This window comes from Aplysia californica, unplaced genomic scaffold, assembly GCF_000002075.1.
Source record: "Aplysia californica isolate F4 #8 unplaced genomic scaffold, AplCal3.0 scaffold00151, whole genome shotgun sequence".
In the NCBI taxonomy this organism is placed as follows: Eukaryota; Metazoa; Mollusca; class Gastropoda; order Aplysiida; family Aplysiidae; genus Aplysia; species Aplysia californica.
In genome coordinates, this window is record NW_004797421.1 from 739,793 (window position 1) to 755,199 (window position 15,407).

The window sequence follows — 15,407 nt, forward strand, 5'->3', positions numbered from 1 at the left end:
CACTTACACACACACACACACACACACACACACACACACACACACACACATACAAACACACCAACACACATACACACAGCATGCACATAGACCGCCCGGTGGCCTCGGAGTCCGCTTTGAGAGATTTAAGGGAAGGTTAATTAATCTTTTAAAAGCACTAAAACACAATAAAAACGGATTTTTAAAGTCAATCCAGGTGTAAAACTGAAAGATCAACAGACGATAACAGCTAGCAGCTAGGGCACGCCCGTCAGCTGTTTAGGTAAACAAGCTTGAAAGTGAGCCAGAAGATACCGTTTTTACTCCGTTTTACCAATCAAAGTTGTTTACATTTCTAACAAATCATGCTCGAAAAGGGGTCAAAATCCAAAAATAGTTGCGAATGAAGAACTTTGAAGCAAAAATTCTCTACTATACACGATCTTTGGTTGAAGCAAAGGTGGCCATGAGGTATTGGTTCTAAAAATAATATCACACCTACACTCTTGCAAGGTCCAGAGTCCTTTATCCCGTCACCCAAGCTCACAACAAACCACTCACATCTCTAAAATAAATCAAAATAAAATACTTATAGATAGTCGATTATAGTTGTTTATTTTTATCTTAAATGAAGTAGTGAAATGTGAAAATGGTATGGGTTTAACGCCTCTATCAACACTACTAGGTTATTAAATGAAGTAGAAGACATCAAACTTTCAATAGATCAAAAAAACAACAATTTCATGGAAAGTCACTTTTTTGTCTTTCAACTTATTTCAAGCCTCGTAGCTCATAATAGATCAGTGCATCTTACGACTGATATTGAGCGGGGCAGACAGATTACGAGCAACCAATAGTTCAGCGGGGATTGAATTGGTGTGTTCCAAAGTCTCCCTTACTTAATCGAAATAATTAACAAAGTTGATATCAAAAGTCCTCCTCGAATTTCAATCCACAAATCATACACAAACAATGGACATCGCTTTTCACGAGGGAATCTAGGCCTATAATAGTCTTTTCTGGCACAGACAGTCCAAGTTCAGTGTCGAGCGAGTCCACACCCAAGCCAAGTGAGACGTAAATCTGAGAAGAGAGATCCCAACACATTTCTCACTACTGAAACTGAAACTGAAACTAGTGAAACGGAAACAAAAAGGTAATTGATTCTGTGACAGCGAGCGATGACGACGACGAAAGATTTTTAAACTTTGAACTCTTTATGATGTCTTTTCTTTTATGAGCCATGACCGTTATTTTGACTGCTCCCATTTTGTTGAGCAAGAGTAGCCACCCACTCCCACGTCCCTTTAATTAATTAAAAACAGGCAGGCAAGGCCGGTAGTCCAGCTAAATATATTGGACCACTACTCCTATCAGAGATAGACGTAGTCTTGGGGTCCTGTCTTTAAAATCATCTTACAGACTGACTAGAGACCTTGCAAAAATAGTTATCAAATAGTGCAATAATATTTGCAAAGGTTGTCCAATGATCATCGTTTCACCACTGAATGAAAAGAAAGGCTGTATAAATTCACTCAGAAGAGCGAAAACTGCACGTTTAGATAGGTTTTATGTCTTTTTTTTTTTTAAAGCAGAGGAAAGATGAGACTGTCACAGGCACATCGGATTTTTAAAAAAAAATTTTTTCGAGACTTGGGAGGAGGGGGAGGCCATCATCATCATCATCATCATCATCATCATCATCACCATCGTTATTTGAAAAGCAGAATGGGTATAGGGAGAGTCTTATATAATATATTAATTTTCAGATAGAAGAATGAATAAAAATTCCCAAAATTTCTGGTTATTAACTTTTATCATCATCATCATCATCATCATCATCACCGTTCAACAATACAATAATAATGTAGATCTAGTATGTGTACGGTGATCTAACACCTGTCTCGAATTTGCTCTCAATCTAATTGTTTCTTTCAGTATCAAGAATCGGTTATAGTTTTATAAAAATTGTATTCTGATCACAGCTTCCGGTTGCGTTTCTTTCACCTCATTCACATTTTCTCTTCCTGTGAAGGTGCCCTCGCAACGAGTGTAAGAGTCGAAAGTACCCCGTGAAGAAATTTCGTACAAAATGACTGCATTCTGGAGACAAGTTGGTCTGAAGTATGCTTTCCAATTGTTATGTTTGCTTGTGGGGTAGATCTAGAATCTAGATTCTAGATCTAGAATGTAGGCCTAGATCTAGATATCTAATCTAGATTCTAGATCTCTCTATTTTTCTTTTTGAAAGGGAAGAGGCTAGCCGTAGATCTCTACTTTTTAATGACGGCTAGACTGCTAGGCTAGCCGACATGCGATTAAACGTAGAAAGACGCAAACTATTTTTAGGTAAGGCGCCCATCTTGTTTGACGTCAGACCAGGATACCCCTCCGATCACGTGACTACATCTAAGTATAGCCAACCGCAAGGCACCAAAGATGGAAGTGTCTATGTATATTAAGGCAAGGCTCGTATGCTTAATCTACATCTTTCTCACGGAAGTTTTAATGGCTGAATAGACAGCGCGTCTGCGTTGGAAGTCGTGCAATGATTTTTGGAACGGTTCGATCCTGGTCCCAGACAGTTGTTTTTTTCTCTTCTCCTCCTCCCGACGGACCAACAGTCCCATAAATTATAGGCCTAATTTGTAGAGTTGCTTTGAAGTTGTTTTGTTTTTAAAAAAATATATTATTAGTGATTAAAAATGCAGGAGGGGGGGGGTGGTGGTAGATCTAGATCTAATCCTCCTGCGTTTTTACGGCAAGGCTATTGTTAGGGGACCATACGCCCCAATAGCGCTTGGCACTAGGGGACCGTACGCCCCCATATTGTTTGGCGCTAGGGGACCGTACGCCCAACTTGCGCTGGTTTGGAGTTAAGGGACCGTACGTAGATATGTGCATTTTCATCTGGACTTTGCAAAAATACTGGAGGAAAACGGCCAGTTCAATTTTAAAACAAAGCTCCTGACGTTAGGAATTATTATAAGGAGAATGTTTATAATGTCTGAATACGATTGTGGGGTATCCAGTGGCGGTGGGTGAACCAAAATTTGAAATTTGCTCACGTCTGCACCCACGTTGTTGTAAAGTGTCAATAAAAAAAGAAATCAAAGAGAGGGAGGGAGAGAGAGAGAGAGAGAGAGTTGGCGAAGGGAATGTTGGGGCGAATGAATGAAACTGCAACAAATCAGAGGAAAGGTCAAACTAATGACATGTGAGCGTACAATGCTGAATCTTTTCTTTTTAAGTACCAGAGATTTGTTTGGTGCGATTTTTCTCTGTAGTTCAAAACTATGCGGAGCTGCGGATCGGTCGCAGACCAGACAGGCGCCCCACTTGTCTTCTTTATTGCTGTAAAAACTAAAATTTGAGATCTCTGTGTGTAGAACTTTTTACTTACAAACTGAACTCTTGTCTTGCGTCTTGTGCCGAGATGGGAATCTTATCAGTAACCCATTACGTCAGACGTTCCGGGCGGGCCACCGGGGTCAATCAGCATTTACTGTTGGTGTACAGCGAGCGGGCTTGGACACGTGTGTTTTCGCAATGAATACCGTCTTCTTCACCTTCACCTATCCCGTAGACTGGATGTTCGTCGGGGCGCTTCTGAAGATTTGGCCTCCGGCTTCCTCCTGTCCTTCTGGTCTTCAGCTTTTCTGAGAGTGTCTTTTAGATCCAGGCCTGTCCATTTTTTTATGTTGTCCTCCCAACTCTTCTTCAGTCTGCCTCTCTGCTCCTTTTTCCCTGGACGCTGCCTTGCAGGATCATCTTGGCAAGGCCGGATGAACGGGTGATGTGTCCATACCAATGCAGTTTTCGTTTCCTGACCAGAATGAGAAGGTCAGCATATGGTCCAATTTCATTTTTGATCCGTTGTGTAACTTCGTCATTTGTGATGTGGTCTTTATTTCAGATACCAAGGATCTTTCGTAAGCATCTCATCTCCACCTCTTTGATCCTTCTTTCAAGGTCCAGGATTCTCATGCAGACAAAAATACTGACATGACCAGGGAACGCATCAGTCTGATCTTTGATCTGATGGTGATATTTCCGTCTTTCCAGATGGTTTTCAACTTGGTCATTGCTGCTGAAGTTTGCGCTATTCTGGAGATTATTTCTGGTTTTGATCATTGGTCTGTCACTATTGCACCCAGGTATTTGGAGGTGCGTACTGTCTCAAGCCTCTGGTTGTTGACCTGGATGTCCACTGTGATATTCTTGTTGCTGTTAGACATCAGTTTGGTTTTCTCAGCGCTGTCTTAAACTGACTATAGGGGGTTTCATGCAAAAATTTAAAGACCATTAATTAGACCAAGATACATGTCGCTAGATAGAGCTAAAGGGGGGGGGGACAGCTTGAAGATTGGATAAACGGTTCAAAAGTTATGCAAGTTTTTTGTTGTGAATTAGGGCATTTTTCGGGGATAATTACTTACTTACTTATAGACAAGAGGATGGCACCAAAATGTGCCAAATGAGGCATGAGAAAGACAACTTAGCGACAGTTTTTCTACATTCCAAGAAAACATTTGCAAAACATGACAATCATACATTTCCAGAAAGGTTATGTAATGGCCTACATGATAAACAGTGTGTTACGTAATGTGCAAAGTCATGTGACCAAATATGGCCACCAATATGTCCGCCGTTGACGAAACCCGCCATAGATTTTGACATAAAAGTGACGTAACACTAATATTTTAAGTTAAAAGTGTACAAAAGTATATATTTTCTTAATCAGCATGACGGGGCACACCTAACGAACTGTAAAAAAACAAGTATAAATCCATTTTATTTTTTAAAAAATCATATTTCACCTCGAAAAAAAGAACGTAGCTGGGCACGGACAACTCAAGCATAGAAAACTGAAAATCATAAATAGCTCGTACAAACTGCCATTCCCCGACTGATATCTCTTAAATTTTTCAGCACCATTAGCCTTTAAGCCAAATTATGGTGTCGAAGATATTTGTCAATCCCCGATGTATTTGAATTATTCGTGCCTGACTATAGTGATTTTGGGTCTATTTCCATAAAAATGTCAACAGTCTTGAGCAAAAGTATACATTCTTTAGATCAGCTAAAAGTGATGCATCCAGTGAGAGAGCATACAACCAAAGATCAGATGGATACAGGGGAAGAGAACCAGCGTCTGTGGTGTAGCGGTTAAGAGCTTCGCTGTCGCATGCAGGAGACCTAGCGTTGATTCCCAAGATGGGAGAAAATTGTTATCTAGTATCTGTCTTTCTACAGGTTGGCTCTAACGGACAGGAAGGGGGTGTAATATCACCTACATTTAATTAATATTTAAAAAACCCTCAAAAAAAGGTAGTACATACATAATAAGTAAACTCCCTACGGTACCAAGCCGTAGTACCAATTACTAGATCAGCAATTTTCTAAGTCAACAAAAAGATTCCATTTTTTTCTCTTTTCACAACTGAAGTTCAAGTAACATGGGCTTCTGAGCCACTGAACTTGGAAAGAGCAACAATAATATCCATCTTCTGAGGAGCTAAATACTAATTATTTCACCTTGCCTTGTTGCCAGGTGAATTTATCATCAAGATTTTTCAATTTCTTTCTAATTCTGCACCCATTGGCTATTGTGTAATGCACACAGAATTCTGGGTAAACGCCTTTGACCTGACCCCTCCCACTACAGATTTTCTAGTACTTGACCTGCACTTCTTCAATCAACTTTTTCCTTCTTGGATTGATACGAATTCACTGTTTTCATCACTTTGGAGGAGGACCAAAGCCCACCACATTTTTCAATGTCCTTTGAAAGTTTTGTTTTAGTTTCAACTTTCTTATATTCAGTATTCAAATATTAAAAAGTATCTTTGGCCGTTGATGATAATGTCGGTCACTCTTGTACTACCAGAACTAGTCGTACCATTGACGGCAGTGTTTGTTTACATGAGTTACATTAAAAATCCTCTGTTACTTGCCCCTGACTTCTGGCTCTGTGGATGAATTTTTTTTATTTTTTTTACCTTACGAAGTGAACTGGGGTAGTGCAGTAAAGTTCGATTTTCTCCTACAAAGCTTTAACCATTTTTAACAAAAATGACATTTCCAGAGAGCTAAATGATATATCTATCAATATAACGTGCCCCGGGGGCATTTTTCTACGTTAATTTTTAAAAAATTGGAAGATAAAATATTTATTTTACCATAACTTTTTACGGAAGCGTCGTAAAAACTTCGGGTGGGTTGTAAGCTCTTCAGCGTCCAATTCTACTATAGAATCGCATGATTTCTACAGCCACCTACAACAATTAATGGTGAAAAATTCCGCTGGAATAAACTGTCCGAAACATGCTACGCTTTAAATTTGTCAAAATTTGCATGCCACGCATGACCCTTGTAGTTTTAACTTAAAAATCTATAATGTTATGCATTTCTCTCCCCATTGAAACTAACATGGAAACAAAAAGCACTCATAGACCTCTCGTTTCATGTTGGTTTTATGATGCTAGGCCAAGTGCTAATAAAGTTATGAGCCGGGCCGAGAAAGAAAAAACCTGGGATTTTCGCAGAAATTGCCGTTCGCCAGACGAGCGTGAAACCCCCTACTGACTATGAATGTCATGTCTGTTACCATACGTAATCTTAAATCTACGCTGGTAGTAGTAGTCAAGTTATGAGAGAAGAAAGATGCACTTTTTCATTTTTTGACAAAGTTCACTCAATGTTGGCTCTTGGTTAACCATTCAACAAGAGAAAGATACTCTGCGGTTGTTCATGAATTATGCTGTGTCTGTGGCCGCCTGCGTACAACCGAAAAATGAGATTTAAAAAACAACACAAAACTGTAAATACATGGGTAGAGATAAACTTCTTGTCGTCTTGTATGAAATAAAAACAATGGCAGCTGACACATTTATTCTCAGCTTTTTTGTCGGAAATAATGTGCGGACACTTATGAATGGGAGCAATGAAGCATCCGCACCACTCTATAGGCCGATAGTACAGCTTGGAGTATGCAAATTGCCCAACAGCGCTCCCAGGGGCCCTTGGCATCTTGTACTGCAATTTATGTCTACAAAAACCGCCTGGAAGGTGTATGTATGTAACTTTTTTTTAGTCCTAAAGTGGCTGATGATAATGTGTTGATCTAAACACAAATTAGACCATTTCATAATTTCGGAAGAACTCAAGTCCCAAAACATGATAGTTTGCATGTAGGTCAAGTGACCGCGTGGTTAATATTTTGTTCCAGAAAAAGATCAGCACGGAGTCATCGTTGGGTACATGGTGAGTGATGTGAGAAATTTCGCTCACTTACTCACGTGAACGAGGGTGCAGTTGCAAAAAAACAAAGTGGAAAGTTTCTATTGCCGCTGGGTATAGTTTCAATGGTAAGTTTAACTCTCAGCAGTTCATGCAGTACCATATCATATAAATATATACAATGGCTGATGATTTGGTATTTCACCCATAAAATACATAATTTACTTTTATAAAGAAAGATTTTGTAAGGTATTTTTTATCAAATAAAAATGACTAAATAGACTAAAAGGTATAAAATAGGTATTAAAATTGATGGTTTTATTATAAATAAAAGTCTTGCTCTGAATGTACTGTTTCAAGGGCAATAACCGAGAATTTGTAGAATGCACAAGAATGGCCCTCATTTCTTTATTTTTCAACAGAATGAGTTGTCTTTTACACATTACATACAGAATTGAATGTACTTTCTCATCAAATTAATGTAAACTCTAAATTGTAAAATAAAATTTTTCTGCTTTGTGATTGTAGGGGCAGTCCAATTTCTGTTTTTGCATCTATTTTTAGTAACACAAAAAATATGTCACGCCTCAAGAAAGCGTGACAAATATGAAATCTATTGGCTTGGTCTGAAAGACCATCTAATTCCCTTTCTATTGATATATGATATGTCTATCTGGAACAGATAGATTATTGCAGGAGGCCTGAGAGCAAAAAGTCCATGATATGAAATGTCCAGATTCAAGGGCAATAACTTGGAATTGTAGAATGTACTAGAATGGCTCTCTATTCTTTATTATCCAACAGAATGGTGTGTGTCTTTGACACATAATATAATGCAGAACTGAATGCACTTTTCCTTGAAATAATTGTTAACTCAAAATTCTCAAACACTTTTTTTTCTTTTCTTTGTGACTGTTGGAAAGGTGAGATTTCTGTTTCTATTTTTAGTCACAAGAAAAAAAAGGTCAAACTTCAAAACAGTCTGACAAAAATGAAATCTATTGGCTGGGTCTGAAAGACCATCCAATTCCCTTTTCATTGGTATATAAAATGTCTCTCTGGAGTAGATACATTGTTGCATGAGGCTTGAGGGTATGGAGGACCCCCGAAGCGTAAATGAAAAAGCCAAAAAAGGCAAAACTGCTGGGAGTTAACACATTTCTCAAAAAAGGCAAAACTGCTGGGAGTTAACACATTTCTTTAAAAAAAATTGAACTTAATATTATTTATTAGCCTGATAGTTTTCCACTTTTTGAGCTGTTACGAGTTACAATTTGGTTAATTGATTATGCGTATTCAAATGAGTGCATAATCAATCAAACATTTTAAACCTTATTTGTCACATTTTCTATTTCATCTCTATGCAAACACAGATTTTTATACCTCCACATGTAACAGAATGGACAGATGTGTCTTATAAAGCCATATATTGGCTTATTTTTCTATTTCATTTGCATATTTAAATATTTTATTTGCATATATATATATATATTTAACAGAGTATTGAGATTACAAATTTGACTCTTCCATTTTCTATTTTGTTGCCCCCCAAAATATAGACTCACTAATTTTCAGCTCATTCCATTTGTAAATGTGAAAGTTATCTGGTTTATAATGTCGGTTTTCAATATTGTGGTGCTGTTTGTCCTTCTTTTTTATTCCTATATATATAGGAATTTTGTCCAAAGTACCCTCAGTTTCCGACATGTATATTGCCATAACTTTTTTATATTTTGTCCAATTTTAAAAAAGATAAAAGCATTTTACTTTTGGATTATTGATCTTTGTACCTGTGCTGTTTATAGGTTAGCAGTACCCATCTTTAAAAAAGCTGTGGTATTGTTACTGACTTAAATACAGTATAAACAGCTAGGTTGAACACAAAAGACTCGAAATCGCGCATCCGTCGAACTGTGCCTGCGGTCCCGTTTTGTTGTTGTTTTTTTCTTTATCTTTGTAAGAAAATTACATGAAGCTCAAACTGTCACACTCAAACACAGAATAGTCGAAAAAATTATGCCGCCATAGACGTCTGAAGTCAATGTCCCTTGATGTGCACTTCAGACAAAAGAATAGTAATAAACGGCAAAAGGCATGGTCGGTAAACTACCACCTTCCCCCCTCCACAGGAACAGCTAATTGCTATTTTTAGCACGCTGCTCGACATGCGTGCCTAGCTAGGCTTGTGTGGAGCGGGCGAGAGGAAGGGTTATGCATCACGCGATCAGCCTTCCCTCGCCTCTTCGCAAAGGACTGCGCGCTTGGTGGGAGAGGTTGGGTAGGGCTGCCCAAAAACACGTTGTCACGTTTCGCTCGCTGACATCTGAAGAGAGGTAATCAATCTATTGTTTAAAACTGCATAATACTGTTCACGTATTCCTCGAATACTGAGGCCGGTCCCGACGAATTCGAGATATTCATATTATACTGCACTGAGTATCGATGTTTTTTTTATCCAAAAGAAAGCAAGAGATGTGCTGCTATTTTTCTGTACAAAATGAGCAGTAAAATTTGCCTCGTTTTTAACGGGGGGGGGGGGGTCATGCCCCCCTGACTTAATAACAATATGGGGGGGGGACATGCCCCCCTGTATTTATTATATTTACCAAGGCAATCATGAAATTGGCATAGGGTTGCTAAAATGTGACATGTTTTGCACCTTGAATTTCTTGTGGGCAATAGTTTGTGATTTACGGGTATGTGATTCCGGTTTATGCCACAGCATAGTGGAGAAAAGAGTTTCGTGGGTGGGCCTTGCAGCAAGACACTCTGTCAAAGGAAGGCTTTTTAGCTTACAAATTTATTTCCATTCTGCAGCTACATCAACTACTCAAGCATCTGTGCGAGGGTAGTGAGGAATGCCTTGAAGGAACCCCAAAAAACTGCGGTCTTTGGACGTGACCAGAGCCTCATCAAGACGAGTAAATGGGAAGCAGGCAAAGTGTCAAAAGTTGGTGAGTAGTCTGTCTGTTTTTCTCTCTATTGTTGTTAAAAAGGTATGCTTTACTTGTGACTACAGTTTTTAACCCACATCTCTCGGGGGCTTTTCTCCTCAATTTACAATGGTTTATGTTTTACATCTTTGTTGGAGTAGGTGACTTATAATTATTATAAAGAAAACTTCTTATTTAAAGAAATATGTTGTGCCCTTTCCTTCATTCCTTTTGAAGGGAATAATGACTGTTTAAAAAGGAAAAGATTTCAGCAGTCTTGTTTCATTGTCATTCTGTTTTATAATGTGGGTGTTGAAAGGCGAGAAAATCAAAAGGAAGGATGTTAAGGAGGTGAGAGTCTAGCACGCTTACAGTGAAATTGGTGAGACGTGGAAATTTTTCCTTTTCATTATATTAAAATTTTGCCATGCATGGATATCAAGGGAGGTAAACAAAGGTGGACCGTTGCGTCAAAATTTCTCCTAAATTATGATCCATGGCCTGAGCCTGTTGAATCCATTGACACAGTTTGTTCCACTAGTACAAACTCAGCTGGTCCAGGCCTATCCCTTTTCCTCTGGTTCCACTCTAGGCTATTCTCAGTTTTCTCCACATTATAAAAAAAAAAATTAAAGTTGAGCTCTGAATCCCGTACATTTTGCAGATTGTAATTTTTGTCACTAATTTTCATCCACCTTTGCTTGGATCAACGGCAATCCGCAGATTTCTCAGATACAGCTGAAGTGTGCAGGCTACTAGGCTACATATATATACTACTGAACTCTTCTGAGTCCTTGACATACCTTAAGCTGTTGTACTCAGCTAACAAAGGGTCATTGGCTTACACTCGTACTCATACCATGCCCACTCTCTGTCTCACCTCTTCTAATAATATTATTACAGCAACTTCTGTAAATGAAATTTGCTATCAGTGTCATGTTCTATTAGATCTTCACTCACTGAAGCCAACATTTACTTCGTATGTACAAATTGTTTATGCATATGCAGTGTTAGTGTGATTAAATACAAAGAATGTATACTTTTTAAGAAAATTAGGAACTTGAAAATCTGTTGACTATCATGAGTGGAAGCTAGCCTGTATTACATTTATTGTATTGGTTAAGAGAAGGAAAAATAAATCACCTGTAAATATCCAAGTTTTGCAGATATGGGATGCAAAATGGATTTCTAATATTATTATATGTTTCTATTGGTTCTTGTATGTCTCCAGTATTGACTGAGCTTTATTACACAATGTTTACAGAAGGATATTTTGTCATAACTTAACATTGTATTTCAGATGGGAAGGCTCCCACAAGCTAAATAATCATGGTAATCCATGGAATGCTGCTACTGAGTGATACAATAGATTTTTTTGTGCTTGTCATCTTACTCTGCAGTTGAAACTTTTCTTTTCTTCTTGATTAGGGTGGAGTTTTTATTGGGGGGGGGGGGGGATAAAATTTTGGCTGTCAACTTGTGGAACCTGTATTGAAAGAAAAAGTCTGAACTGTTCAGAAATGGTTTCAGTTTATGTGTTGTTGGCAACTAGAGTTGAAAAGATAAAAGTAGAGGGGAAATTCTTGTGTTAATTATGGTTGAAGTTGAAGTAGCCTGTTTATACAGACTTTTTGGGGGGCTTGTTTCGCAGAAGAAAATTATTTTCTTTCTTGTGTTGCCTAATGACCATGTGAGGCTTCTAAATGTTAAGTTTGATGCTGTCAGTTCACTTTGGTAGAGAAAAGAGGATTCTTTTTCAAGCAGGCTTTTAAAAAAAAAAACATAGCTGCCTTATCTGTGTGCTATATATATATATTTTATGGATCTGAACGTCGTCACGTTCATCAATAATGGCTTATGCCATTATGAATATGCCTTCCAAATCCAATCTTCTGAACAGGCTCAGAATTTAGGCACAAGTTGACTGCATTTTCACCTCAAAATTGTATTGTGCGGGGTAATTTTTCTTTTAATTTCTTCCTTTTTGTTTTGTGTTTCTGTTCGGTTTAAGTTGCTGTAGTGTTAACTTCTAGTGATGTACAAACACTAAGCGCCTGACTTCTTTTTTTTTTTCTTTCTTTTTTATGCCAATAATTAAGGCATATTCGGAAGGTGTCCTAACAATGTTTTCAGTGTGGAGTTCTATTGCTGATGAAATCTTGTACTTTGGTCGAACTTTTTATTGACTTGAAAATTTGTTATAAATAACTTTTCTAAGGGAATGTATAAATAATGTATTATAAGCCGTTTGTGCACTATGCTTGAACTAGTTCTATTATAATTGTTTTGACTTCTTTTTATATTGTATTGTTCAGTCCGTTGTTTTTATCTTTCATTTCAGACTATTCTGTATTCTTTATATTGTTATTTTAAAACATTTTTTAAAGTTTTCTATTTCAAAACAATTATTAAACCATAAGTGCTGGCATCTTTGGTGTAGCAGTTGGGTGCTTTATCATTGTACACAAGAGACCGAAGTTCAATTCCTGTGTGGGGAAAGTTTTTATGGACAGGCATGGTCAAAGCCGGCTTCCTAAATGATTTAAACTGTTGATTGGGATGTAAAAACATCTATAATTTTAAAAAAAAATTATTTTTTTTTGGGGGGGGGGGGGCTAATGGCTAACTTGAAATGCTGGACAGATGAACAGGAAATTGCCCACTTGTGGCCGGATGCATCTAGGTTTTCTTTTATTGACTGAAAGTTATGGTGACTTTACAATATTATCTTGTATTGTCATTTGAAAATTGGATACATGATGAAAGTAGAGGGAAAATTACATACTTATTGGGTAGGGCGTGTAGTCTTGTACCGGTAACATGAATGTTGATGGAGCATGAAATGTGAATGTGTCCATTGTTCTAACATGATTTTACTGTCTTGATAATTTGCCATTTTAAAAAATTTATTTTTTTTGGTCTTAGTAGACAGTCTTTTTTTTTTGCTCTTAGTAGAGTGTCTTCAAGTAGCCTACTTCTAATATTCTAAACGAACAATTTTTTTTATGCTGCCAAATTTCAACTCTTAAAAAAAACAATCAAATTAAATTAAAAATAGGATAAACTCCTTCTTCTGAGTGAGATAGAATATGAGGATTTACACTTATATATGGTTATAATTATGCAAATGTTTTGGCTCAGCTGTTTATCTTGCACATGGATGTCTGTAAGAGTGAGTTTTAAAAGTAGCCTACATGTAGTTCATGGGCACTTGCCTGTGTTGTCAAGTCTGGTTTTGACATTGTGACTCACTGTTTCCAGTTCCAGTGTCTAGGCTAGTCAACTTGGGGATGGGGGCTCAACTGGTGGTTAGTTAGAGGGGTTCCAGTGGTACCTGTCTGTTGTCCTGATTTTTTTTTACTTTGTGGTGTAATAAACATTTTGTCAAAGCATTAAGTCTTTAGTGTGTCTTGGTTGTGCATGTACTGTGCTAGTGTGTTTTAAAAGGCTCAAGGGAGTTCATCTGCTTCTCTTCACTGTTGCCGTTACCGAGTCCTTACTGAGTGGGGCTGTTGTGCTTTTTCATAATGAGTATGAGTTTAAACTCAATACTTGCTGAATTTTATCATGTATTCCCAGTTTTAAGAAACTGTTGTATTAATAAATTTTTTTTCTTTTCTTCAATCCTCAGCGGCACCTGGCGAAACTGTAGCCCAATAGGAACATAGGACAGAGAGCGAGTTCATCTGAATGCATGTGTGTGTTAAACTGCCCGTTTTACAACTGTGGACTATCATGTCTTTGTGATTTGTCGAGATGTTAATGAGTTGTGTACCAACGAGATGGAAAGATGCACTGGAGTCTGAAAGTGGGACCTTAAAGTCTGCACTGAGGATAACATGCTGCGGTCATACCAGTTCTATTGGGTGGGAGGAGGGAAATCTTTTGGGGTGTTGTGTACTTTGCAAGATGTAGAATGCAAATTGGAAGCTTTGTGATGTTTTTGGCATTATCTTGTTCTGTGACACAATAAATTTTTTTGTAACTTAGCTTTGCTTCTCTTGTTTATTTTTGTTGTTTCAACTTAATGGGTAGGGTGTTTGTTAATGTTGTTCATGTTGTGTACAAATGAAGCTTTTTCTTTTAGTCCTTTGACACATTTGTTGATCCTTTACACACAAATAATTTGGTCAATATGAATCCTTCTGCCCCCTTGACTTATGTGTGCTTTGAGTCCTTGAGACAAATGTAGCTCTATTCAATCTATTTTGCTTAATGCAAAGTGGCTGTATTTAATATGATACAGTTGGGTGGTTGACAGGTGCTCTAATATAGTTTGCTCCTTCTTTCCCATCAAACATGTATCATTGTTATCTCCCTCCTCTTTCTTTCCTTGTTATTCTCTACTAACACCACTGATCTTCAGCATTTATATGACCCAATTATGTTGCTGGTGCCTTAAAAACTTTTACTGGGAAACTATCAGAGCAGCGCACTTTCGAGAAAAAACTATCAAAGCCGCCTTGTATCAGAGACGCTCACTTTTTGACGACATTGATACAATTAGATTTCTGATTCCATTCAACGGTTACAGTCCACATGATAAAATTACTCTGTAAATCCCCCATCCAAATACACTCATCTTTCTGGAGACGTTAAGTGACTTCTAGATCATTTTTAAGCTGAAACTAAAAACACAGACCAAACAGAATCACACTGCCAAAAAAGAGGAAGGGAGAATGAATGTGTTATCTATCTCTATACATATTATATTTGTGAAAGTTCGTCACTTTGGCCGACCGAAACTTCCCAACCACTTAACTTTCGAATTTGAAAAAATTAACGGTGGTGCAGAATCATTTAAAGGGTGCACAGTTTTACTGAGGAGTCTGAAGTCACTAGTTTATTTTTCTGTTTTTCATTAGTTTCATTCAGATTTTATCTTGGGGAAAGTCCGTCTTCTAAGACGCCATAGTAAACAAGTGAAATTTCAGTTCAATAACCGTGCTCACCTTTGAAATTCTGGAGTGTACAACCTCGAAAGCAGAATAGAGAATCCATCTATATAATAATATATCTCTATATATCTAGACCTTCTAATTTTTTGCATCTCTCAAGATTTATTGCTCCATTCAAGTAGAGTAAAAATAACTGATATTGTAGGCCAATGACTTTCAGTTGATGTTAATGCAGCGATCATTCCTTTCGTTAAAAGAGGGTCCAGCTAGTAAGCAAATATACGCAGATGGACAATTCTCTCAACTTCACTTTCTATCCTGAACAGTGAATGAGCTAGAAAATGCTGCCCCTACA

At 37.7% G+C, this 15,407-nt stretch overlaps 1 protein-coding gene and 1 long non-coding RNA gene across 15 annotated transcripts in view; one reads left to right on the forward strand and one right to left on the reverse strand.

Moving 5' to 3' along the window:
* The window catches only part of LOC101849536 (nuclear pore complex protein Nup98-Nup96), a 44,921-nt gene extending 43,845 nt beyond the window's left edge, over nucleotides 1–1,076 (reverse strand). For 4 of the 14 annotated variants that reach the window (XM_035969505.1, XM_035969508.1, XM_035969507.1 and 1 more), the window contains exon 1: nucleotides 482–550. The gene's annotated coding sequence lies outside the window, so the exon portion shown is untranslated. Of the gene's footprint in view, nucleotides 1–477; nucleotides 551–734 lie in introns of those variants that run through there. The other 10 variants (XM_035969502.1, XM_035969503.1, XM_035969499.1 and 7 more) reach the window with 10 other exon arrangements.
* Nucleotides 1,077–1,964: 888 nt separating this feature from the next.
* LOC101850714 lies at nucleotides 1,965–14,143 on the forward strand. Its single transcript, XR_001184788.2, has 3 exons — nucleotides 1,965–2,103; nucleotides 10,039–10,175; nucleotides 13,786–14,143. It is a non-coding gene; the product is annotated as an uncharacterized LOC101850714 (long non-coding RNA).
* Nucleotides 14,144–15,407: the final 1,264 nt, after the last annotated feature.